General features: G+C 44.8%; 9 non-coding genes across 9 annotated transcripts; all 9 read right to left on the bottom strand.

The window, feature by feature from the left end:
• Nucleotides 1-2,045: 2,045 nt before the first annotated feature.
• On the bottom strand, nt 2,046-2,236 carry LOC141229365 (U2 spliceosomal RNA). The gene has a single exon (XR_012296059.1). It is a non-coding gene; the product is annotated as a U2 spliceosomal RNA (small nuclear RNA).
• A 1,115-nt stretch (nt 2,237-3,351) lies between these two features.
• Nucleotides 3,352-3,548, bottom strand: LOC141229428 (U2 spliceosomal RNA). Its single transcript, XR_012296118.1, has one exon. It is a non-coding gene; the product is annotated as a U2 spliceosomal RNA (small nuclear RNA).
• A 12,695-nt stretch (nt 3,549-16,243) lies between these two features.
• On the bottom strand, nt 16,244-16,434 carry LOC141229321 (U2 spliceosomal RNA). Its single transcript, XR_012296016.1, has one exon. It is a non-coding gene; the product is annotated as a U2 spliceosomal RNA (small nuclear RNA).
• Nucleotides 16,435-17,546: 1,112 nt separating this feature from the next.
• Nucleotides 17,547-17,737, bottom strand: LOC141229322 (U2 spliceosomal RNA). Its single transcript, XR_012296017.1, has one exon. It is a non-coding gene; the product is annotated as a U2 spliceosomal RNA (small nuclear RNA).
• Nucleotides 17,738-18,852: 1,115 nt separating this feature from the next.
• On the bottom strand, nt 18,853-19,043 carry LOC141229323 (U2 spliceosomal RNA). Its single transcript, XR_012296018.1, has one exon. It is a non-coding gene; the product is annotated as a U2 spliceosomal RNA (small nuclear RNA).
• Nucleotides 19,044-20,158: 1,115 nt separating this feature from the next.
• LOC141229324 (U2 spliceosomal RNA) lies at nt 20,159-20,349 on the bottom strand. The gene has a single exon (XR_012296019.1). It is a non-coding gene; the product is annotated as a U2 spliceosomal RNA (small nuclear RNA).
• A 1,115-nt stretch (nt 20,350-21,464) lies between these two features.
• Nucleotides 21,465-21,655, bottom strand: LOC141229392 (U2 spliceosomal RNA). The gene has a single exon (XR_012296086.1). It is a non-coding gene; the product is annotated as a U2 spliceosomal RNA (small nuclear RNA).
• Nucleotides 21,656-22,770: 1,115 nt separating this feature from the next.
• On the bottom strand, nt 22,771-22,961 carry LOC141229393 (U2 spliceosomal RNA). Its single transcript, XR_012296087.1, has one exon. It is a non-coding gene; the product is annotated as a U2 spliceosomal RNA (small nuclear RNA).
• Nucleotides 22,962-24,076: 1,115 nt separating this feature from the next.
• Nucleotides 24,077-24,269, bottom strand: LOC141229411 (U2 spliceosomal RNA). The gene has a single exon (XR_012296104.1). It is a non-coding gene; the product is annotated as a U2 spliceosomal RNA (small nuclear RNA).
• Nucleotides 24,270-26,604: the final 2,335 nt, after the last annotated feature.

The raw sequence follows: 26,604 nt of genomic DNA on the forward strand, positions 1-26,604 counted from the left end.
TCTGCAAAACATAGAGTCCCCAACTCCTGAGAACTCCTGCTTCTCTCCCACAAACTCCTTCTTATTTTCAACTACTTGTATATCTTTGTCTTCTTTCTCTTTACAATCTTCAAACGATTCTTCAAATATCTTTTTCCCTTTCTCCTCTTTTTTCCCACCTTCCTCATAACAAAATCCAGGTTTCCCTTTATCAATTCTTCTTTTACTATTTTCCACATAACTGAATCCACATTTACCATTTATAACAATCCTTCCTAAACTTAGTTCATTTTGTCCATTTTCCCAAACTAGGAAACTTCTCTTCCCATTCCAGACTCCCACTTTATTTAAGTAGTCCTTCTGGAATTTTACCAAAATACTCCATGGCTTCAAAAACTCCATCACTTCCTCCATCTCTACAAAGGGGTCATCCATACAGATAACCACCTTTTTCGGCCTTCCAGCAAAAAGAGCATTAACTCCAATTTCTTTTCCTTCCCAATTCTTGAGAAGACAAATACACTTTTCTTCAGACTTCAGTGTTACGTCAAATACCTTTTTAAACTTGATTTCTTGCATACAAAAAATGTCCTCTTCAATGATCGTCCCATACTTGAACAGAATATCCAAGATCTGATTCTCCTCCAACGAAAAATCCTCCAACTCCGTCTTCACATAGAACCGTAAACAGTTCCTCTTCCTCGTCAACTCCATCTTCTTCCTCCAAAAGAACTGCCCCCCACAGCTATGTGTGGTGACACGATGATCGCCTCTCGTTGCCCAGGGACTAATCCGACTCCCCAATAGCAGCAGGAGGGTGAAGCCCTGCCGTTAGACAAAGCGATCCCCCCAGGCCAAGGAGCCGGGTACCCTGGGCACCTCCTAGCCAAGGCCAAGGCAGCAACTGGTAGATCACTGCACCTGATCTTAGCCAAAAGGCCGAGAAGCGATAACCAGAATTGGTTTCAAACTACGGAGCCACCCAAGGATCCTGAAAAGTCCATTTGTGGAGATGAGCTCCTGGACTCCCGTTAAGAAGACATGTTGTCAACCTCTAGATCCCTTACATGCCTGCACTTTTCGGCTTGCTGCTGCTGCAATCCACGCGTTTTAGATCTGCATAACTCCACCTCTTTAAACACAGCACCTTCACCCCCTGCTGTTCCCACCCGCCTCAACACCGTTGGAAGGGAGGAGAACCAATTAAGGCGGGGGGTGGGGTGGAACGAGCAGCTGTCTACCCTTAGCAGGAGGGCTCCTGATTACATACCTCTCCTGCTGCTGCTGCTGCTGGCTGTCCAGCAGCAGACTGAAGGTGGCTGCTGCTGTGCACAGGTATATAAAGGCTCAGAGCCTATTATGACATGCGCAGCCAGCGTTCCATTGCCACATTCCATCTACTGCAGGCAGGATACCTGGCTGGCTGAATGTCGCTGAGAAGCTCACAGAGACCGCCATAAGCAACAGTTTAACAGAATGCCACAGACTAATCAACCAAACTTTTTGGGTTGGGTTCTCTTTTATAGTCTGCAGGCATTAAATGAAAGAAGTCAGTGTTCCAGCAGAAGGAGACAACGTTTCAGAAAAGGCATTGTAGCAAACCAAAAAAGAAATTTTAAGTGCAGCAGAGTAACCAGCGCACATACCTGTTAGCTCAGGTGAGTTTAAAAGGCTGCTGTTGATAACAAGGGCATTTGCTAAATAGATGGTGTGTGTGCAACAATATACTGAAAGGTCAATTATATTGTGCAGCTTATCTCACCACCTGTAGTTATTTAGGTGAAAGCTCCAAAATGCTTGCCTAATATGTCTGTTTATCCAAAAGGAAGTAAAAAGGGAGAGCTAGAAAGATAGCATTGCATCACATTACATGGCAATGCAATGCACAGTTGCTGAAGTTGAACCAAAATGAGCTTGTAATCTGGCTTCTGCAACTTTGAACATGAAAAATCCAATGAGGAGAAGAAAAGCAAAGCCAAAGAGTCCATCCCAAAATCCGACAAACAAGCAAAATGAACAAAAAACATTGAATTCAATTCTTTCTGATTTTAGAAACTGCATTAAAGAAGGGGTGCACCGGTCCTGGAGATACTGCAATACCAGGTCAATGCGTGGAGTGGACAGAGCAAGCTCTTTTTCCATCTCCCTGTTCTAAAAATCCATTTAATATATGGTCCCCAGATAGGGGACGTATCAGATATTAAACTGATAAGAACAGATACTACACTTGATCTTAGCCAAAAGGCCAAGAAGCGATAACCAGAATTGGTTTCAAACTACGGAGCCACCCAAGGATCCTGAAAAGTCCATTTGTGGAGATGAGCTCCTGGACTCCCGTTAAGAAGACATGTTGTCAACCTCTAGATCCCTTACATGCCTGCACTTTTCGGCTTGCTGCTGCTGCAATCCACGCGTTTTAGATCTGCATAACTCCACCTCTTTAAACACAGCACCTTCACCCCCTGCTGTTCCCACCCGCCTCAACACCGTTGGAAGGGAGGAGAACCAATTAAGGCGGGGGGTGGGGTGGAACGAGCAGCTGTCTACCCTTAGCAGGAGGGCTCCTGATTACATACCTCTCCTGCTGCTGCTGCTGCTGGCTGTCCAGCAGCAGACTGAAGGTGGCTGCTGCTGTGCACAGGTATATAAAGGCTCAGAGCCTATTATGACACGCGCAGCCAGCGTTCCATTGCCACATTCCATCTACTGCAGGCAGGATACCTGGCTGGCTGAATGTCGCTGAGAAGCTCACAGAGACCGCCATAAGCAACAGTTTAACAGAATGCCACAGACTAATCAACCAAACTTTTTGGGTTGGGTTCTCTTTTATAGTCTGCAGGCATTAAATGAAAGAAGTCAGTGTTCCAGCAGAAGGAGACAACGTTTCAGAAAAGGCATTGTAGCAAACCAAAAAAGAAATTTTAAGCGCAGCAGAGTAACCAGCGCACATACCTGTTAGCTCAGGTGAGTTTAAAAGGCTGCTGTTGATAACAAGGGCATTTGCTAAATAGATGGTGTGTGTGCAACAATATACTGAAAGGTCAATTATATTGTGCAGCTTATCTCACCACCTGTAGTTATTTAGGTGAAAGCTCCAAAATGCTTGCCTAATATGTCTGTTTATCCAAAAGGAAGTAAAAAGGGAGAGCTAGAAAGATAGCATTGCATCACATTACATGGCAATGCAATGCACAGTTGCTGAAGTTGAACCAAAATGAGCTTGTAATCTGGCTTCTGCAACTTTGAACATGAAAAATCCAATGAGGAGAAGAAAAGCAAAGCCAAAGAGTCCATCCCCAAATCCGACAAACAAGCAAAATGAACAAAAAACATTGAATTCAATTCTTTCTGATTTTAGAAACTGCATTAAAGAAGGGGTGCACCGGTCCTGGAGATACTGCAATACCAGGTCAATGCGTGGAGTGGACAGAGCAAGCTCTTTTTCCATCTCCCTGTTCTAAAAATCCATTTAATATATGGTCCCCAGATAGGGGACGTATCAGATATTAAACTGATAAGAACAGATTTTTTTTTTTTTTTTTTTTTTTTTTCGTTTTCAAACAAGCTTTATTTAAATCAGACATACATCATAAATTACAAACAAATCACAAAGACTTGAATAAAATATGACATAAAACAAATACAAGGTCAGATTTAAAAAGCGCATAAAAGCATAAAAATCATAAAACACAGTTTTGCATATAATTTGCATAAATAAATACATATGTCAAATGCAAACACCATAGCTTTTTAACTTTATCTTTTTACAATCAGGTAGTATGAAAACTTTTCACAAAGAACATATCCGATACAATATTTGAAACAAATCACAAATACTGGAATAAAATATGACATAAAACTAATACAGAGTCAGAATTAAAATGCACTTAAAAGCATAAAAAGCATAAAACACAGTTTTGCATATAATTTACATAAATAAATACATATTCCAAATTTGCAAACACCATAGCTTTTTTGCTTCATTTATTCCCATCTTTTTACAATCTCTCAGGTAGTATGTAAACATTTCACAAAGAGCAAGCCCAATACAATCTTTGACAGGAATAAATTCACGTTTAAACAATAATATATTGCGCACTTTCCATAAAGCTTCTTTTAAACAGTTTATTATAAGCCATGCGACTCGTGCTTGTTTCATGGTTGGGCAATTAATTATCCCATATATTATAATGTCACAATTAAGGGTTTGTATACCACATATCCATTTTAGGAGGGTGCCCACCGTCTGCCATAGCTCTTGTGCGTAGGGGCAATCCCACAGTAAATGAAACACTGACTCGTTTGGGGCGCATCTTTCTCTGGGACATCTAGCACTAGCCACCAGCCCCCTATGATGCTGAAAAGCTCTCGTAGGGAGACATTGGTGAACAACCTGCCAAGCTAAATCCTTTTGTGAGTTGCTAAGTGCAGGACAGGCCACGTTGTTCCACACCAGGCGGCACCTGGAGATGGAAAAATTAGACACATCCTCCATCTCCTCATGTCCCTTACAAATAACTGTTAACTTACGTTGATCAAATAAAAGCTGACGATCAACTTGGGTCAGATCATATTCTGAAATGACCTTCTCCAAGATCTTGTAATGCTTAGGGGGAGATAAGAGAAAAGGACAATTAACAGTCATACTGAAGTTCAACTTTCGGAAAAGAAACCCAGTTGTATATCTAAGAAAACAAGAGAAAGCCCCAACATTATTCAAGCTTTTGCAACAAAATACAAAAAACTTGATAAATAAAAACAATTTTAAATCAGGGAACCCTTTACCCCCATTTTTCTTGCTTTTACATACCACCTCCCTCCTCAATTTCTCCATTTTGGATCCCCACAGAAAATAAAACATGGGCTTCATAAGTCTTTTAAGATACAGAGAATTAGGGGGAAAAACCATAGCGGCATACAAAATGATAGGAAGCAAAACCATTTTAATTACAAGAATCTTGCCCTCCATTGTTAGTTTTCGAGTTTGCCATAAAGAGATCTTCTGATTTAATTTATTCAAAACCAAATCCCAGTTTTCAATACCATCATTAGCAGGATTAACCCCTTAATAACATCTGACGTACTAATACGCGTCTGTGCCCTGGGACTTAAGAGCCAGACCCGTATTAGTACGTCATCGCGATCGCGCGCGCACACAGGCTGTGCGGGCGCGATCGCCGCCGGGTGTCAGCTGATTGTCACAGCTGACACCCGGTACTATGTGCAGGGAGCGGTCACGCACCGCTCCCAGCACATTAACCCCCGTGATGCTGCGATCGAAGTCGATCGAAGTCGATCGCGGCATTGCGGGGGCAAGGGGAGGTGATCGGCGATACTCACCTCCTCTTCCGGCTTCCAGCGCAGTCTGCAAAGGCTTCCCGGGTGTTGCCATGACGACCCGATGTCGTCATGACAACATCCGGGTCACCAGAGAGCAGGAAGATTGCTTGGACATGCGCAGTGCATCTCCAAACAATCTTCACACTGTGCACTTCTGACAGCCTTCATGGCATAGGGATGGTGCTCCATTCCTGTGCCATGCAGGCGATCAGAAAAAAAAAAGTGAAAGTCCCAGAGTGGGACAAAGTAATAAAGTGTATAAACTGTGTGAAAGTGGAAAAAAAAAAAAAAAAAAAATGTGCAAAAATATTATAAAAAAATAAAAAAAATAATACACCAAAAATAAAAATATAATGTACCCATCAATAAATATTATTATAAAAAAAATAAAAAAAAAACAATAAAAGTACACATATTTGGTATCGCCGCGTCCGGAACAACCTGACCTATAAAACTGTCCCACTAGTTAACCCCTTCAGTGAACACGGTAAAAAAAAAAAAAAAAAAACCAAGCAAAAAACAATGCTTTATCACCATACCGCCAAACAAAAAGTGGAATAACACGCGATCAAAAAGACGCATATAAATAAAAATGATACCGCTGAAAACGTCATCTCGTCCCGCAAAAAACAAGCCGCCATATAGCTCCATCAGCCGAAAAATAAAAAAGTTATAGCTCTCAGAATAAAGCGATACTAAAAAATATTTTTTTTCTATAAAATAGCTTTTATTGTGTATAAGCGCCAAAACATAGAAAAATGATACAAATGTGGTACCGCTGTAAACGTACTGACCCGAAGAGTAAAGCTGCCTCATCAATTTTACCACACGCGGAACAGAATAAAAAAAAAAAAAAAAAAACAATTCCTGAATTGTTGGTTTTTGTTTATTCTGCCTCCCAAAAATCGGAATAGAAAGCGATCAAAAAATGTCACGTGCCTGAAAATGGCACCAATAACAACGTCAAGTCATCCCGCAAAAAACGAGCCGTCACATGACTGTCTGCCAAAATCTGGAAAAATTATAGCTCTCAAAATATGGCGATGCAAAAACTAAATTTTACAAAAAATGCGTCTTTTAGTGTGTGACAGCTGTCAGTCATAAAAACCCCATATGATTCTGGCATTGCTGTAATCACACCGACCCGAAGAATAAAGTCGTCTAATCACTTATACCGCACAAGGAACGGCGTCAAAAATAAACTCTTGAGTTAGGATTGGGCTAGGGTTAGGGCTGGGTTTGGGGCTAGGGTTGTGCTGGGGCTAGGGTTGTGCTGGGGCTAGGGTTGTGCTGGGGCTAGGGTTGTGCTGGGGCTAGGGTTGTGCTAGGGTTAGGGCTGGGGTTGGGATTTTTTTCAAAAGTAAGAAAAAAAGATGACGATATGGCGACTAGTGTTGAGAGCAAGTGCTCGCTACTTGAGTTTGCATCGGGTGCTCTGGTATGCATTTAGTATCGTGGGTATTTGAGTGACATGCTCGAGTCTCTGCCCCATATGCTTCGCGGCCAAAAAACTTTACGGGGATTGCCTGCCATGCACGAGCGATCCCCGCATGTTTTTTTTTGGGTGTCTAATAACCGTGAAACATGCAGAGCAGGGACTCGAGCACACGCTGTACATGGTGCATACCTGAGTACCCGATGCAAACTCAAGTAGCGAGCACTTGCGCTCAAGAATAATGAAAACTTATTCAATATGATGACCTAATGTAAACAAATAATGTGCCGTACCTCTGGGTTCAAAATGTTCACTATACACCTTAATAAAATCTTTGAGGGGTATAGTTTCCAAAATGGGGACACTTGTGGGGGAGCTCCACTGTTTAGGCACATCACGGGCTCTCCAAACGCGACATGGTGTCCGCTAACAAATTGAATGGAAAATCGGCTCAAATTGTTAGCGGACGCCATGTTGCGTTTGGAGAGCCCCTGTGTGCCCAAACATTGGAGCTCCCCCACAAGTGACCCCATTTTGGAAACTAGACCCCCCAAGGCACCTATCTAGATGCATAGTGAGCACTTGGAACCCCCAGGTGCTTCACAAATTGATTCGTAACAATGAAAAAGTGAAAAAAAAAACACTTTTTCATTTGTATGAATCAATTTGTGAAGCACCTGAGGGTTCCAAGTGCTCACTATGCATCTAGATAGGTGCCTTGGGTGGTCTAGTTTCCAAAATGGGGTCACTTGTGGGGGAGCTCCAATATTTGGGCACACAGCGGCTCTCTAAATGCAACATGGTGTCCGCTAACAAATTTAACGCAAAATTGGCTCAAATTGTTAGCGACACCATGTTGCGTTTGGAGAGCTGCTGTGTGCCCAAACATTGGAGCTCCCCCACAAGTGACCCCATTTTGGAAACTAGACCCCCCAAGGCACCTATCTAGATGCATAGTGAGCACTTGGAACCCCCAGGTGCTTCACAAATTGATTCGTAACAATGAAAAAGTGAAAAAAAAAACACTTTTTCATTTTTATGAATCAATTTGTGAAGCACCTGGGGGTTCCAACTGCTCACTATGCATCTAGATAGGTGCCTTGGGGGGTCTAGTTTCCAAAATGGGGTCACTTGTGGGAGAGCTCCAATGTTTGGGCACACAGGGACTCTCTAAATGCAACATGGTATCCGCTAACAAATTGAATGGAAAATCGGCTCAAATTGTTAGCGGACACCACATTGCGTTTGGAGAGCCCCTCTGTGCCCAAACTTTGGAGCTCCCCCACAAGTGACCCCATTTTGGAAACTAGACCCCCCAAGGCACCTTTCTAGATGCATAGTGAGCACTTGGAACCCCCAGGTGCTTCACAAATTGATTCGTAAAAATGAAAAAGTGAAAAAAAAAACACTTTTTCATTTTTATGAATCAATTTGTGAAGCACCTGGGGTTCCAAGTGCTCACTATGAATCTAGATAGGTGCCTTGGGGGGTCTAGTTTCCAAAATGGGGTCACTTGTGGGGGAGCTCCAATGTTTGGGCACACAGGGACTCTCCAAATGCAACATGATATCCGCTAACAAATTGTCGGCTCAAATTGTTAGCGGATATCATGTTGCATTTGGAGAGTCCCTGTGTGCCCAAACATTGGAGGTCCTCCACAAGTGACCCCATTTTGGAAACTAGACCCCCCAAGGCACCTATCTAGATGCATAGTGAGCACTTGGAACCCCTAGGTGCTTCACAAATTAATTCGTAAAAATGAAAAAGTGGGTTTTTTTTTCACTTTTTCATTATTACGAATCAATTTGTGAAGCACCTGGGGGTTCCAAGTGCTCACTATGCATCTAGAAAGGTGCCTTGGGGGGTCTAGTTTCCAAAATGGGGTCACTTGTGGGGGAGCTCCAAAGTTTGGGCACAGAGGGGCTCTCCAAACGCAATGTGGCGTCCGCTAACAATTTGAGCCGATTTTCCATTCAATTTGTTAGCGGATACCATGTTGCATTTAGAGAGTCCCTGTGTGCCCAAACATTGGAGCTCCCCCACAAGTGACCCCATTTTGGAAACTAGACCCCCCAAGGCACCTATCTAGATGCATAGTGAGCACTTGGAACCCCTAGGTGCTTCACAAATTGATTCGTAAAAATGAAAAAGTGTTTTTTTTTTCACTTTTTCATTATTACGAATCAATTTGTGAAGCACCTGGGGGTTCCAAGTGCTCACTATGCATCTAGAAAGGTGCCTTGGGGGGTCTAGTTTCCAAAATGGGGTCACTTGTGGGGGAGCTCCAAAGTTTGGGCACAGAGAAGCTCTCCAAACGCAATGTGGTGTCCGCTAACAATTTGAGCCGATTTTCCATTCAATTTGTTAGCGGATACCATGTTGCATTTAGAGAGTCCCTGTGTGCCCAAACATTGGAGCTCTCCCACAAGTGACCCCATTTTGGAAACTAGACCCCCCAAGGCACCTATCTAGATGCATAGTGAGCAGTTGGAACCCCCAGGTGCTTCACAAATTGATTCATAAAAATGAAAAAGTGTTTTTTTTTTCACTTTTTCATTGTTACGAATCAATTTGTGAAGCACCTGGGGGTTCCAAGTGCTCACTATGCATCTAGATAGGTGCCTTGGGGGGTCTAGTTTCCAAAATGGGGTCACTTGTGGGGGAGCTCCAATGTTTGGGCACACAGCAGCTCTCCAAACGCAACATGGTGTCGCTAACAATTTGAGCCAATTTTGCGTTAAATTTGTTAGCGGACACCATGTTGCATTTAGAGAGCCGCTGTGTGCCCAAATATTGGAGCTCCCCCACAAGTGACCCCATTTTGGAAACTAGACCACCCAAGGCACCTATCTAGATGCATAGTGAGCACTTGGAACCCTCAGGTGCTTCACAAATTGATTCATACAAATGAAAAAGTGTTTTTTTTTTCACTTTTTCATTGTTACGAATCAATTTGTGAAGCACCTGGGGGTTCCAAGTGCTCACTATGCATCTAGATAGGTGCCTTGGGGGGTCTAGTTTCCAAAATGGGGTCACTTGTGGGGGAGCTCCAATGTTTGGGCACACAGGGACTCTCTAAATGCAACATGGTGTCCTCTAACAAATTTAACGGAAAATCGGCTCAAATTGTTAGCGACACCATGTTGCGTTTGGAGAGCCGCTGTGTGCCCAAACATTGGAGTTCCCCCACAAGTGACCCCATTTTGGAAACTAGACCCCCCAAGGCACCTATCTAGATGCATTGTGAGCACTTGGAACCCTCAGGTGCTTCACAAATTGATTCATAAAAATGAAAAAGTGTTTTTTTTTTTCACTTTTTCATTGTTACGAATCAATTTGTGAAGCACCTGGGGGTTCCAAGTGCTCACTATGCATCTAGAAAGGTGCCTTGGGGGGTCTAGTTTCCAAAATGGGGTCACTTGTGGGGGAGCTCCAAAGTTTGGGCACACATGGGCTCTCCAAACACAACATGGCGTCCGCTAATTATTCAAGCAAATTTTACAATCAAAAAGTCAAATAGCGCTCCTTCCCTTCCGAGCCCTGCCGTGCGCCCAAACAGTATTTTTTCCCCAAATATTGGGTATCTGCGTGCCCAGGGGAAATTGCACAACAAATTTTGGGGTCCATTTTTTCTTGTTACCCCTGTGAAAATAAAAAAAATTGGGTCTAAATTAACATTTTTGTGAAAAAAGTTAAATGTTCATTTTTTTCTTCCACATTCAAAAAATTCCTGTGAAGCACCTGAAGGGTTAATAAAGTTCTTGAATGTGGTTTTGAGCACCTTGAGGGGTGCAGTTTTTAGAATGGTGTCACTTTTGGGTATTTTCTGTCATAAAGACCTCTCAAAGTGACTTCAAATGTGATGTGGTCCCTAAAAAAATGGTTTTGTAAATTTTGTTGGAAAAATGAGAAATCGCTGGTCAACTTTTAACCCTTATAGCTCCCTAACAAAAAAAAATTTTGGTTCCAAAATTGTGCTGATGTAAAGTAGACATGTGGGAAATGTTATTTATTAACTCTTTTGTGTGACATATCGCTCTGATTTCAGGGCTTAAAAATTCAAATTTTGAAAATTGCAAAATTTTCAAAATTTTCGCCAAATTTCCGTTTTTTTCACAAATAAACGCAAGTGATATCGAAGAAATTTTTCCACAATCATGAAGTACAATATGTCACGAAAAAACAGTCTCAGAATCAGGGGGATCCGTTGAAGCATTCGAGAGTAATTACCTCATAAAGTGACAGTGGTCAGAATTGTAAAAATTGGCCCGGTCATTAACGTGCAAACCACCCGCGGGGCTTAAGGGGTTAAACAAGACACCCAGGATCTTGATTCCTACTGTTTGTGTGGGAACCCTAGGCGGATCTGACTCCCATTGACCCATAATCATACAGTCACATTTATTTATATTCAACTTAAACCCAGACCCAGCACTAAAAATTTCAGTAATTAGAATTGCTCTGTTAATAGATGCTGAGCTAGTGCCATAGACAGATATGTCATCCATATATCCAATGGCTTTAACTTGTTGTCCACCCCCACCCGGAATAAAAATGCCCCTAACCACCTTGTCCCGACGCAGCAGGCACAACAGTGGCTCAATGGAGCAGACAAATAAAAGTGGGGACATGGGGCAACCTTGTTTAACACCGGAAAGAAGCTCCACCTCTCTAGTTAAAAAACCATTGACTAAAATCCGGGCAGATGACTGTTTGTATAAAAGCGCAATTTTCTGAATAAAAGAATCAGGGAACCCCATCTTTCCCATAACTTTAAAAAGATAAAAGTGGGAGACCCTATCAAACGCTTTCATAAAATCCAAAGATAAAATAGCTAGTGGCTGTTTTCTATCTTTTTGAAACCAGATAAGATCACGAATTAGGTTTAGATGCTCCCAGATTGATCTCCCGGGGACACCACAAACCTGATCTGGATGAATTACATTTTTAATAACTGCTTTAAGACGACCAGCAACAACTTTAGCTAAAATCTTGTAGTCTGTATTTAATAGTGAAATAGGCCTCCAATTCTCCAACTTTGATTTATCACCTTTCTTAAAAATTAATGTAATCATACTTTTACGCCATGAATATGGTAATAAATCAGCCTTAGAGGCTTCACAAACTACTTGTATAAAATCCTCCTTAATTAGATCCCAAAAGCAAAGATAAAATTCAATAGGAAGGCCATCTGATCCAGGAGCCTTACCTTTATTAAAACTCTTAAGGGTCTCTTCAATTTCACTGGGTAAAAGTTCTTTAGCTAAAAAAATCTGGTCATCTTTATTTAAAAACTGGGATAAAACATTAAGATTCTCTGTAAAAGCAGGTTCATCAACATTTTTAATACTAAAAAGATCTCTATAAAAATTAGCAGTATGCTCTAAAATGCTCTCAGTGGAAGATTGTCCTTCTAGCTCAGTAATCACTTGTTTTTTGTCACTCATTTTTTTAAAGAAGAACCTTGAGCAGGTCTCACCCTTTTCCAAATATTTCACACGGGCATTAAATATAATTTCTTTACCCTTTTGTTCCAGGAATTTTTGGATTTCTGTCTGGATCTTGGCAATCTCACCATCCACACCAGGCACTCCCCACCCCTTAAGCTTATGGAGAGTTTGCATCCTGACATTAAAATCTTTAAAACATTTCCTTTTTTCACGTGCCTTCCTTTTACCAATTTTAATAAAAAATTCTTTAATACGGGTTTTAACACACTCCCACCACCCCAACATACTCTGATTTGGGTGTTTCCGTCTTCTCCAACTCTCATACTTTGCATAAAACTCCGCCCTTACCAGTTCGTCTTCTAATAAGAGCACATTCAATTTCCACATACCTTTTCCAACTTTTGCTTCCTGTGGAGTTTGCAATACATTGTATAGTAATACATGATCAGAAAAAATATTTTCTATTAGACCAGCATTCCTAGGTTTAAAAACATCAGAAGAGGAAAAAATAAAATCAATACGAGATGACATCCCTCTACCCCTCCATGTATGCCCAGGGTCAGTAGGGTAGGACTTTCTCCAAGCATCTAATAATTTGAGGTCCGTTGTCAAATGTTTTAACAGACTGGATGTTTTGTCTGTTCTTCCATTAGTATCACCTCCACTCCTCCCCTCCCCCAACATGACACAGTTAAAATCCCCTCCCACTATCACAGGGGACGGACCTGATAAAAACAAAGGGATGACATTAAAAAGGGAAGCACGCTCATTTTTCTCTGGGGATGCATAAACATTAATAAGACGACAGGTAAAACCATTTAAAATAACATGAGTTGATAAGGCACGACCTGGAACTATTTCAGTGATGGATAAAACATTAACATTTTGACATTTGAATAAAATCCCAACCCCGGCAGCTTTATTTTCATTGGACCCTGACCAAATAGAGGGTCCTGCTGACCAGTCCATTTTTAAGTTGGGGTATGACAAATCGTGATCAATACCGCATTCTTGCAGGAAAAAAATGTCAAAGTTCAGAGACAGTAACCAAGCAAACAAAGCAGCCCGTCTAACAGGGCTCTTTAGGCTTCTCACATTTAGTGAGGCAACACGGATTTCTGCCATGTTAGGTGTTTTTTATTGATTCATTATACTCTGAATCTGAATCAATAATTTGTGACAGAGAAGGTGAAGGAAGGGATGACACAGTTCGTAAACTGTCCGTTTCATCTGAGTCCGTGAAATCCTCAATTAAGTTAGTCCCCTCTGGGCTGAGAATTTTTGCAGCACTAGATAGAAAGACTTTACGGGACATCTGAGGCAGGTTATGCTCCTCCTGTGCCTCTTCACGACTTCTCTTACCACTGGCGCTGAGATCCATCCGATCCTCCGAATCCACCCGATCCTCACCAGGCACTGCAGCAGGTGGAATACCCGCAGACCCTCCAGGAGCACCAAGGGACATCATCTCCGGAGCAGGATGACCATCAGGACCAGCAACAGGTTCACCAACCACTGCATGACCTCTATCATCCAGGCAGGCAACAGGACATCCATCAGGAATGGTTCCAGGACATCCATCTGGACTGGCATCAGGACATCCATCTGGACTTGCATCAGGACATCCATCTGGACTGGCATCAGGGCATCCATCTGGGTTGGCATCAGGACATCCATCTGGATTGGCATCAGGGCATCCATCTGGATTGGCATCAGGGCATCCGTCTGGACTGGCATCAGGGCAGACATCTGGTCCAACATCTGTGCTGGCATCAGCAGGGGTATCTGGATGGACATCTGGATTGGTACCAACAGCTCCAGATTTTCGCCTCTTTTTTGGTTCCCTCTCATTTCCGCTCTGAGAAGGTGCCATCTCCCCACCAGGTGAAACCTGGACCCCTGCAGGAGTAGGCAAAGGCGTGACCTCGGCTACAGAGGCCAGGTTTTTCCGCAAAGGTACCGACTGAGCATCGACTGAGTCAGACTGTTTTTGACCTTTAGTAATGTCCACAAAGCTTTTTCTGGGGTCACCCGGGCTGACCCTGCTGGCATCAGCAGGAACTCCTGCGGAACTAGCCGCAGGCGCCCGAGAGCCACCACGAGACCTTGTCCGCATCGGACAATTACTGAACAGGTGAGTAGACATTCCGCACCCACTGCAGGTCTTACTGTTCTTACAGTCCTTTGAGGCATGACCCCATTGTCCACAATTGTGGCACTGACTCATCCGCTCGTTCTTACAATCGCTCTGTATGTGACCAAGGTCACCACACCTACGACACCTGAATGGTTGTCCATCATAGAAGAGGTAGCCATGGTCTCTTCCCAGCACCACTGTGGAGGGGGGGTGCATAAGGCCTTCTACACCCCCAGGGTCAAGTCTGAAGCGTACCATAAAGCGTCGTTTCCCATTCCAGAAACCGCTCCGACCTTTGACGTTCCCCTTAACGCATTCGTAAAAGTGCTGGCAGGCAACCTTGGTCGAGAACGTGAGAATATATGTACTCTGCCCCTTCTCCTGCAGGCAGTAAACATCATGATCTTTCACGTTCAACAGATCTCTCAAAATCTGTACATAGAACTCACGGGGGTTGTCATATCCGACATGGTTTGCTGGAACCTCGATACGCACCGAGTTCCTGATCTGGCCGGAGCCAGTGGAAAATTGAAATGAACAAGGCATCTCACCAAAGTGGCAAAGGCTTACCGTCACTACGGGCTCGGCCTTTCGCCTGGGGATCGCAACTTGTTGCCCGGGGACTAAGCCAGCTCCCTAATAGCAGCAGGGGGGTGAAGTCCCACCAAAAGGTGAGACGATCCCCCCAGGCCAAGGAGCCGGGTACCCCGGGCACCTCTCAGCCAAGACCAAGGCAGCAACCGTTAGATCACTGCACCTGATCTCAGCCAAAAGGCCGAGAAGTGATAACCAGAATTGGTTTCAAACTACGGAGCCACCCAAGGATCCTGAAAAGTCCATTTGTGGAGATGAGCTCCTGGACTCCCGTTAAGAAGACATGTTGTCAACCTCTAGATCCCTTACATGCCTGCACTTTTCGGCTTGCTGCTGCTGCAATCCACGCGTTTTAGATCTGCATAACTCCACCTCTTTAAACACAGCACCTTCACCCCCTGCTGTTCCCACCCGCCTCAACACCGTTGGAAGGGAGGAGAACCAATTAAGGCGGGGGGTGGGGTGGAACGAGCAGCTGTCTACCCTTAGCAGGAGGGCTCCTGATTACATACCTCTCCTGCTGCTGCTGCTGCTGGCTGTCCAGCAGCAGACTGAAGGTGGCTGCTGCTGTGCACAGGTATATAAAGGCTCAGAGCCTATTATGACACGCGCAGCCAGCGTTCCATTGCCACATTCCATCTACTGCAGGCAGGATACCTGGCTGGCTGAATGTCGCTGAGAAGCTCACAGAGACCGCCATAAGCAACAGTTTAACAGAATGCCACAGACTAATCAACCAAACTTTTTGGGTTGGGTTCTCTTTTATAGTCTGCAGGCATTAAATGAAAGAAGTCAGTGTTCCAGCAGAAGGAGACAACGTTTCAGAAAAGGCATTGTAGCAAACCAAAAAAGAAATTTTAAGCGCAGCAGAGTAACCAGCGCACATACCTGTTAGCTCAGGTGAGTTTAAAAGGCTGCTGTTGATAACAAGGGCATTTGCTAAATAGATGGTGTGTGTGCAACAATATACTGAAAGGTCAATTATATTGTGCAGCTTATCTCACCACCTGTAGTTATTTAGGTGAAAGCTCCAAAATGCTTGCCTAATATGTCTGTTTATCCAAAAGGAAGTAAAAAGGGAGAGCTAGAAAGATAGCATTGCATCACATTACATGGCAATGCAATGCACAGTTGCTGAAGTTGAACCAAAATGAGCTTGTAATCTGGCTTCTGCAACTTTGAACATGAAAAATCCAATGAGGAGAAGAAAAGCAAAGCCAAAGAGTCTATCCCAAAATCCGACAAACAAGCAAAATGAACAAAAAACATTGAATTCAATTCTTTCTGATTTTAGAAACTGCATTAAAGAAGGGGTGCACCGGTCCTGGAGATACTGCAATACCAGGTCAATGCGTGGAGTGGACAGAGCAAGCTCTTTTTCCATCTCCCTGTTCTAAAAATCCATTTAATATATGGTCCCCAGATAGGGGACGTATCAGATATTAAACTGATAAGAACAGATACTACACTTGATCTTAGCCAAAAGGCCGAGAAGCGATAACCAGAATTGGTTTCAAACTACGGAGCCACCCAAGGATCCTGAAAAGTCCATTTGTGGAGATGAGCTCCTGGACTCCCGTTAAGAAGACATGTTGTCAACCTCTAGATCCCTTACATGCCTGCACTTTTCGGCTTGCTGCTGCTGCAATCCACGCGTTTTAGATCTGCATAACTCCACCTCTTTAAACACAGCACCTTCACCCCCTGCTGTTCCCACCCGCCTCAACACCGTTGGAAGGGAGGAGAACCAATTAAGGCGGGGGGTGGGGTGGAACGAGCAGCTGTCTACCCTTAGCAGGAGGGCTCCTGATTACATACCTCTCCTGCTGCTGCTGCTGTCTGTCCAGCAGCAGACTGAAGGTGGCTGCTGCTGTGCACAGGTATATAAAGGCTCAGAGCCTATTATGACACGCGCAGCCAGCGTTCCATTGCCACATTCCATCTACTGCAGGCAGGATACCTGGCTGGCTGAATGTCGCTGAGAAGCTCACAGAGACCGCCATAAGCAACAGTTTAACAGAATGCCACAGACTAATCAACCAAACTTTTTGGGTTGGGTTCTCTTTTATAGTCTGCAGGCATTAAATGAAAGAAGTCAGTGTTCCAGCAGAAGGAGACAACGTTTCAGAAAAGGCATTGTAGCAAACCAAAAAAGAAATTTTAAGCGCAGCAGAGTAACCAGCGCACATACCTGTTAGCTCAGGTGAGTTTAAAAGGCTGCTGTTGATAACAAGGGCATTTGCTAAATAGATGGTGTGTGTGCAACAATATACTGAAAGGTCAATTATATTGTGCAGCTTATCTCACCACCTGTAGTTATTTAGGTGAAAGCTCCAAAATGCTTGCCTAATATGTCTGTTTATCCAAAAGGAAGTAAAAAGGGAGAGCTAGAAAGATAGCATTGCATCACATTACATGGCAATGCAATGCACAGTTGCTGAAGTTGAACCAAAATGAGCTTGTAATCTGGCTTCTGCAACTTTGAACATGAAAAATCCAATGAGGAGAAGAAAAGCAAAGCCAAAGAGTCCATCCCAAAATCCGACAAACAAGCAAAATGAACAAAAAACATTGAATTCAATTCTTTCTGATTTTAGAAACTGCATTAAAGAAGGGGTGCACCGGTCCTGGAGATACTGCAATACCAGGTCAATGCGTGGAGTGGACAGAGCAAGCTCTTTTTCCATCTCCCTGTTCTAAAAATCCATTTAATATATGGTCCCCAGATAGGGGACGTATCAGATATTAAACTGATAAGAACAGATACTACACTTGATCTTAGCCAAAAGGCCGAGAAGCGATAACCAGAATTGGTTTCAAACTACGGAGCCACCCAAGGATCCTGAAAAGTCCATTTGTGGAGATGAGCTCCTGGACTCCCGTTAAGAAGACATGTTGTCAACCTCTAGATCCCTTACATGCCTGCACTTTTCGGCTTGCTGCTGCTGCAATCCACGCGTTTTAGATCTGCATAACTCCACCTCTTTAAACACAGCACCTTCACCCCCTGCTGTTCCCACCCGCCTCAACACCGTTGGAAGGGAGGAGAACCAATTAAGGCGGGGGGTGGGGTGGAACGAGCAGCTGTCTACCCTTAGCAGGAGGGCTCCTGATTACATACCTCTCCTGCTGCTGCTGCTGCTGGCTGTCCAGCAGCAGACTGAAGGTGGCTGCTGCTGTGCACAGGTATATAAAGGCTCAGAGCCTATTATGACACGCGCAGCCAGCGTTCCATTGCCACATTCCATCTACTGCAGGCAGGATACCTGGCTGGCTGAATGTCGCTGAGAAGCTCACAGAGACCGCCATAAGCAACAGTTTAACAGAATGCCACAGACTAATCAACCAAACTTTTTGGGTTGGGTTCTCTTTTATAGTCTGCAGGCATTAAATGAAAGAAGTCAGTGTTCCAGCAGAAGGAGACAACGTTTCAGAAAAGGCATTGTAGCAAACCAAAAAAGAAATTTTAAGCGCAGCAGAGTAACCAGCGCACATACCTGTTAGCTCAGGTGAGTTTAAAAGGCTGCTGTTGATAACAAGGGCATTTGCTAAATAGATGGTGTGTGTGCAACAATATACTGAAAGGTCAATTATATTGTGCAGCTTATCTCACCACCTGTAGTTATTTAGGTGAAAGCTCCAAAATGCTTGCCTAATATGTCTGTTTATCCAAAAGGAAGTAAAAAGGGAGAGCTAGAAAGATAGCATTGCATCACATTACATGGCAATGCAATGCACAGTTGCTGAAGTTGAACCAAAATGAGCTTGTAATCTGGCTTCTGCAACTTTGAACATGAAAAATCCAATGAGGAGAAGAAAAGCAAAGCCAAAGAGTCCATCCCAAAATCCGACAAACAAGCAAAATGAACAAAAAACATTGAATTCAATTCTTTCTGATTTTAGAAACTGCATTAAAGAAGGGGTGCACCGGTCCTGGAGATACTGCAATACCAGGTCAATGCGTGGAGTGGACAGAGCAAGCTCTTTTTCCATCTCCCTGTTCTAAAAATCCATTTAATATATGGTCCCCAGATAGGGGACGTATCAGATATTAAACTGATAAGAACAGATACTACACTTGATCTTAGCCAAAAGGCCGAGAAGCGATAACCAGAATTGGTTTCAAACTACGGAGCCACCCAAGGATCCTGAAAAGTCCATTTGTGGAGATGAGCTCCTGGACTCCCGTTAAGAAGACATGTTGTCAACCTCTAGATCCCTTACATGCCTGCACTTTTCGGCTTGCTGCTGCTGCAATCCACGCGTTTTAGATCTGCATAACTCCACCTCTTTAAACACAGCACCTTCACCCCCTGCTGTTCCCACCCGCCTCAACACCGTTGGAAGGGAGGAGAACCAATTAAGGCGGGGGGTGGGGTGGAACGAGCAGCTGTCTACCCTTAGCAGGAGGGCTCCTGATTACATACCTCTCCTGCTGCTGCTGCTGCTGGCTGTCCAGCAGCAGACTGAAGGTGGCTGCTGCTGTGCACAGGTATATAAAGGCTCAGAGCCTATTATGACACGCGCAGCCAGCGTTCCATTGCCACATTCCATCTACTGCAGGCAGGATACCTGGCTGGCTGAATGTCGCTGAGAAGCTCACAGAGACCGCCATAAGCAACAGTTTAACAGAATGCCACAGACTAATCAACCAAACTTTTTGGGTTGGGTTCTCTTTTATAGTCTGCAGGCATTAAATGAAAGAAGTCAGTGTTCCAGCAGAAGGAGACAACGTTTCAGAAAAGGCATTGTAGCAAACCAAAAAAGAAATTTTAAGCGCAGCAGAGTAACCAGCGCACATACCTGTTAGCTCAGGTGAGTTTAAAAGGCTGCTGTTGATAACAAGGGCATTTGCTAAATAGATGGTGTGTGTGCAACAATATACTGAAAGGTCAATTATATTGTGCAGCTTATCTCACCACCTGTAGTTATTTAGGTGAAAGCTCCAAAATGCTTGCCTAATATGTCTGTTTATCCAAAAGGAAGTAAAAAGGGAGAGCTAGAAAGATAGCATTGCATCACATTACATGGCAATGCAATGCACAGTTGCTGAAGTTGAACCAAAATGAGCTTGTAATCTGGCTTCTGCAACTTTGAACATGAAAAATCCAATGAGGAGAAGAAAAGCAAAGCCAAAGAGTCCATCCCAAAATCCGACAAACAAGCAAAATGAACAAAAAACATTGAATTCAATTCTTTCTGATTTTAGAAACTGCATTAAAGAAGGGGTGCACCGGTCCTGGAGATACTGCAATACCAGGTCAATGCGTGGAGTGGACAGAGCAAGCTCTTTTTCCATCTCCCTGTTCTAAAAATCCATTTAATATATGGTCCCCAGATAGGGGACGTATCAGATATTAAACTGATAAGAACAGATACTACACTTGATCTTAGCCAAAAGGCCGAGAAGCGATAACCAGAATTGGTTTCAAACTACGGAGCCACCCAAGGATCCTGAAAAGTCCATTTGTGGAGATGAGCTCCTGGACTCCCGTTAAGAAGACATGTTGTCAACCTCTAGATCCCTTACATGCCTGCACTTTTCGGCTTGCTGCTGCTGCAATCCACGCGTTTTAGATCTGCATAACTCCACCTCTTTAAACACAGCACCTTCACCCCCTGCTGTTCCCACCCGCCTCAACACCGTTGGAAGGGAGGAGAACCAATTAAGGCGGGGGGTGGGGTGGAACGAGCAGCTGTCTACCCTTAGCAGGAGGGCTCCTGATTACATACCTCTCCTGCTGCTGCTGCTGCTGGCTGTCCAGCAGCAGACTGAAGGTGGCTGCTGCTGTGCACAGGTATATAAAGGCTCAGAGCCTATTATGACACGCGCAGCCAGCGTTCCATTGCCACATTCCATCTACTGCAGGCAGGATACCTGGCTGGCTGAATGTCGCTGAGAAGCTCACAGAGACCGCCATAAGCAACAGTTTAACAGAATGCCACAGACTAATCAACCAAACTTTTTGGGTTGGGTTCTCTTTTATAGTCTGCAGGCATTAAATGAAAGAAGTCAGTGTTCCAGCAGAAGGAGACAACGTTTCAGAAAAGGCATTGTAGCAAACCAAAAAAGAAATTTTAAGCGCAGCAGAGTAACCAGCGCACATACCTGTTAGCTCAGGTGAGTTTAAAAGGCTGCTGTTGATAACAAGGGCATTTGCTAAATAGATGGTGTGTGTGCAACAATATACTGAAAGGTCAATTATATTGTGCAGCTTATCTCACCACCTGTAGTTATTTAGGTGAAAGCTCCAAAATGCTTGCCTAATATGTCTGTTTATCCAAAAGGAAGTAAAAAGGGAGAGCTAGAAAGATAGCATTGCATCACATTACATGGCAATGCAATGCACAGTTGCTGAAGTTGAACCAAAATGAGCTTGTAATCTGGCTTCTGCAACTTTGAACATGAAAAATCCAATGAGGAGAAGAAAAGCAAAGCCAAAGAGTCCATCCCAAAATCCGACAAACAAGCAAAATGAACAAAAAACATTGAATTCAATTCTTTCTGATTTTAGAAACTGCATTAAAGAAGGGGTGCACCGGTCCTGGAGATACTGCAATACCAGGTCAATGCGTGGAGTGGACAGAGCAAGCTCTTTTTCCATCTCCCTGTTCTAAAAATCCATTTAATATATGGTCCCCAGATACGGGACGTATCAGATATTAAACTGATAAGAACAGATACTACACTTGATCTTAGCCAAAAGGCCGAGAAGCGATAACCAGAATTGGTTTCAAACTACGGAGCCACCCAAGGATCCTGAAAAGTCCATTTGTGGAGATGAGCTCCTGGACTCCCGTTAAGAAGACATGTTGTCAACCTCTAGATCCCTTACATGCCTGCACTTTTCGGCTTGCTGCTGCTGCAATCCACGCGTTTTAGATCTGCATAACTCCACCTCTTTAAACACAGCACCTTCACCCCCTGCTGTTCCCACCCGCCTCAACACCGTTGGAAGGGAGGAGAACCAATTAAGGCGGGGGGTGGGGTGGAACGAGCAGCTGTCTACCCTTAGCAGGAGGGCTCCTGATTACATACCTCTCCTGCTGCTGCTGCTGCTGGCTGTCCAGCAGCAGACTGAAGGTGGCTGCTGCTGTGCACAGGTATATAAAGGCTCAGAGCCTATTATGACACGCGCAGCCAGCGTTCCATTGCCACATTCCATCTACTGCAGGCAGGATACCTGGCTGGCTGAATGTCGCTGAGAAGCTCACAGAGACCGCCATAAGCAACAGTTTAACAGAATGCCACAGACTAATCAACCAAACTTTTTGGGTTGGGTTCTCTTTTATAGTCTGCAGGCATTAAATGAAAGAAGTCAGTGTTCCAGCAGAAGGAGACAACGTTTCAGAAAAGGCATTGTAGCAAACCAAAAAAGAAATTTTAAGCGCAGCAGAGTAACCAGCGCACATACCTGTTAGCTCAGGTGAGTTTAAAAGGCTGCTGTTGATAACAAGGGCATTTGCTAAATAGATGGTGTGTGTGCAACAATATACTGAAAGGTCAATTATATTGTGCAGCTTATCTCACCACCTGTAGTTATTTAGGTGAAAGCTCCAAAATGCTTGCCTAATATGTCTGTTTATCCAAAAGGAAGTAAAAAGGGAGAGCTAGAAAGATAGCATTGCATCACATTACATGGCAATGCAATGCACAGTTGCTGAAGTTGAACCAAAATGAGCTTGTAATCTGGCTTCTGCAACTTTGAACATGAAAAATCCAATGAGGAGAAGAAAAGCAAAGCCAAAGAGTCCATCCCAAAATCCGACAAACAAGCAAAATGAACAAAAAACATTGAATTCAATTCTTTCTGATTTTAGAAACTGCATTAAAGAAGGGGTGCACCGGTCCTGGAGATACTGCAATACCAGGTCAATGCGTGGAGTGGACAGAGCAAGCTCTTTTTCCATCTCCCTGTTCTAAAAATCCATTTAATATATGGTCCCCAGATACGGGACGTATCAGATATTAAACTGATAAGAACAGATACTACACTTGATCTTAGCCAAAAGGCCGAGAAGCGATAACCAGAATTGGTTTCAAACTACGGAGCCACCCAAGGATCCTGAAAAGTCCATTTGTGGAGATGAGCTCCTGGACTCCCGTTAAGAAGACATGTTGTCAACCTCTAGATCCCTTACATGCCTGCACTTTTCGGCTTGCTGCTGCTGCAATCCACGCGTTTTAGATCTGCATAACTCCACCTCTTTAAACACAGCACCTTCACCCCCTGCTGTTCCCACCCGCCTCAACACCGTTGGAAGGGAGGAGAACCAATTAAGGCGGGGGGTGGGGTGGAACGAGCAGCTGTCTACCCTTAGCAGGAGGGCTCCTGATTACATACCTCTCCTGCTGCTGCTGCTGCTGGCTGTCCAGCAGCAGACTGAAGGTGGCTGCTGCTGTGCACAGGTATATAAAGGCTCAGAGCCTATTATGACACGCGCAGCCAGCGTTCCATTGCCACATTCCATCTACTGCAGGCAGGATACCTGGCTGGCTGAATGTCGCTGAGAAGCTCACAGAGACCGCCATAAGCAACAGTTTAACAGAATGCCACAGACTAATCAACCAAACTTTTTGGGTTGGGTTCTCTTTTATAGTCTGCAGGCATTAAATGAAAGAAGTCAGTGTTCCAGCAGAAGGAGACAACGTTTCAGAAAAGGCATTGTAGCAAACCAAAAAAGAAATTTTAAGCGCAGCAGAGTAACCAGCGCACATACCTGTTAGCTCAGGTGAGTTTAAAAGGCTGCTGTTGATAACAAGGGCATTTGCTAAATAGATGGTGTGTGTGCAACAATATACTGAAAGGTCAATTATATTGTGCAGCTTATCTCACCACCTGTAGTTATTTAGGTGAAAGCTCCAAAATGCTTGCCTAATATGTCTGTTTATCCAAAAGGAAGTAAAAAGGGAGAGCTAGAAAGATAGCATTGCATCACATTACATGGCAATGCAATGCACAGTTGCTGAAGTTGAACCAAAATGAGCTTGTAATCTGGCTTCTGCAACTTTGAACATGAAAAATCCAATGAGGAGAAGAAAAGCAAAGCCAAAGAGTCCATCCCAAAATCCGACAAACAAGCAAAATGAACAAAAAACATTGAATTCAATTCTTTCTGATTTTAGAAACTGCATTAAAGAAGGGGTGCACCGGTCCTGGAGATACTGCAATACCAGGTCAATGCGTGGAGTGGACAGAGCAAGCTCTTTTTCCATCTCCCTGTTCTAAAAATCCATTTAATATATGGTCCCCAGATAGGGGACGTATCAGATATTAAACTGATAAGAACAGATTTTTTGATTGAATATATCTTTTATTAGCACAAAAAATAAGTTAACAGACAGTGTACAGTGCCGCAGCCCAGTACACACAGAATTCTACATCATATTTACATAGCATGAGGATACGACGCACTAACTAGACACATCACACCCCTATGCTACACAAAACACTCAATCTGAAAGAAAAAGCATATCAATCAATACAGTACGACGAACCGTGATAAGGGATAGGGATTGGGAAAAAGGGGATGGGGAGGGGAAAATCACAGGCCCGAAGCTTTATTGAAAGACAAGACACATAAGGGGAGAGGGGGAGGAGGGGTTTAGTCCTCATCCTCGTCCTCCGGACCGTCCATGATGGAATAGTCTCTGAGCAGGCTGTGGATCAGCCTGCGGCAGTCCTGGATGGACATCCTCTCCCTCCTCAAGATGAGCCGGTTCCTGGCGACCCAAAGGGCATCCTTGAAGCAGTTCATAAGGCGCCAAGCCTCCTGGATGGCTCCGACGGTATGAACCCCAGGGAAGAGTCCATAAAGCACAGAATGGTGCGATAGGCTCGCCCTGGGGACAGAGTTCCTCAGGTCGTCCTCAAGTGCAGTCAATAGGCGCTGTGCAAATCCGCAGTCCCAAAAAGTGTGCAAAGATGTTTCCTCCACGAAGGGGCACCTTGGGCAGTACCGGGTCTTGCACAGGTTCCGGGCATGCATGAATGACCGGACGGGCAGTCCGCCCTGAATCGCCATCCACGACAAGTCCTTGTGCCCGTTGGTCAGCCTGTCAGACGACACATTTGTCCACACAGTCTCCAGCGTGTCCTGGTGAAGTCCTGTGATGTTCTCCACGTCATCCTTGGCTCTGATTAGCTTGTGGATAGTTTTGGGCTTCCACAAGTCGGGCTTGAGTCCCTCCAGTTGATGCTCCCCCACAAATCGAACGACGTCTCCGTAGAACCATGGCGTCGTCCAGTTGTAGGGGAAGGAGCTGTCCCACTTGTCCCAGCCGAGTCGCCTCCAAAGAGGAAGCAGGAAGAAGCGAGACATGGACCTGCCCGCGGAGCCATTCTTGACTTGCAAAGTCCGGCGGACACAATCACACACAAAAGAGGATCGCAGGAGGGTGGGGATATCTGGAACGCCCTTCCCACCCTTGCGAGGCTCCTTGTACATGACGGCCCGCCTGACTCTGTCCATCTTGGATCCCCAGACAAAGTGAAACACTGTCCTGGTAATGGCCCTGCACACAGTGACGTGTGGGGGCCAGGCCTGCGCCGTGTACTGCAAGACGGGCAGGACCTCATTACGCAGGACGAGTGCCTTACCCTCACAAGTGAGGTGTCTGAGGCTCCAGAGTCCGATCCGTTGCTTCACCTTGGCCAAGCGTTCTTGCCAGGACTTGAGGGCCGCTCCTTCCTTCCCGAACCAGACTCCCAGCACCTTGAGGAAATCCGGTTGAATGTTGAAGGGGAAGGGGGCGGAGGAGGCCGGCTGCCAATCCCCGAAGAGCATGGCTTCCGACTTCCTGCAGTTGACTTTGGCCCCTGAAGCCCGGCCGAACCTCTCACACGTCTGGACGAGGGCGTCGACTGAACCACGATCAGCGCAGAAGACGGTGACGTCGTCCATGTAGAGCGAGCACTTGACCTCGTGTCGTCCCGGACCCGGTGCGGTGATCCCTCTGATCTCTCCATTCTGCCGGATAGCCTCTGCGAAGAGTTCTATAACACAAACAAAAAGAAGAGGTGATAGAGGGCAGCCTTGTCTGACCCCAGAGAGGACAGGGAAGGGGTCAGTCTTCCAGCCGTTCACCAACACCGAGCTGTGGATATCAAAATACATCAGACGGACATACGAACAAAACATGTTACCCAAACCTAACCGGTGCAGAGCTCGGCCCATGAACTCGTGGGAAACCCGGTCGAAGGCCTTCTCCTGATCCAAGGAGACCAGGGCAGCGTGTGCGCGGCGGACCTTGATGTACTCGACCGTGTCCCGCACGAGAGCGAGGCTGTCTGCGATGCGACGTCCAGGGATGCCGCAGGTCTGGTCCGGGTGGATGATCCGTCCGATCACCGTCTTAAGTCGTGTCGCCATCGTCTTGGCCAGGATCTTGTAGTCCACGTTGAGCAGAGTGATGGGACGCCAATTCCTCAGGTCGCACCTCTCTCCCTTCCGCTTGTACAGGATCGTGACCATTCCTTCCCTCAAAGATGGAGGCATTCTACCCTCCACCACCATCTCCTCGTACAGGTCCAACAGGTCCGGACAGATGAGGTCTCCCAGCGCTACATAGAGCTCCGCTGGAAGACCATCACTGCCCGGGGTCCTGCCGGTCCTAAAGGATTTAGCGGCAGAGAGCAATTCGCCCACCATCAGAGGTTTGTCCAAGG

The sequence above is a fragment of the Phyllobates terribilis genome, unplaced genomic scaffold (genome assembly GCF_046119375.1).
Source record: "Phyllobates terribilis strain yellow unplaced genomic scaffold, ASM4611937v1 Scaffold_472__1_contigs__length_1415193, whole genome shotgun sequence".
NCBI lineage: Eukaryota > Metazoa > Chordata > Amphibia > Anura > Dendrobatidae > Phyllobates > Phyllobates terribilis.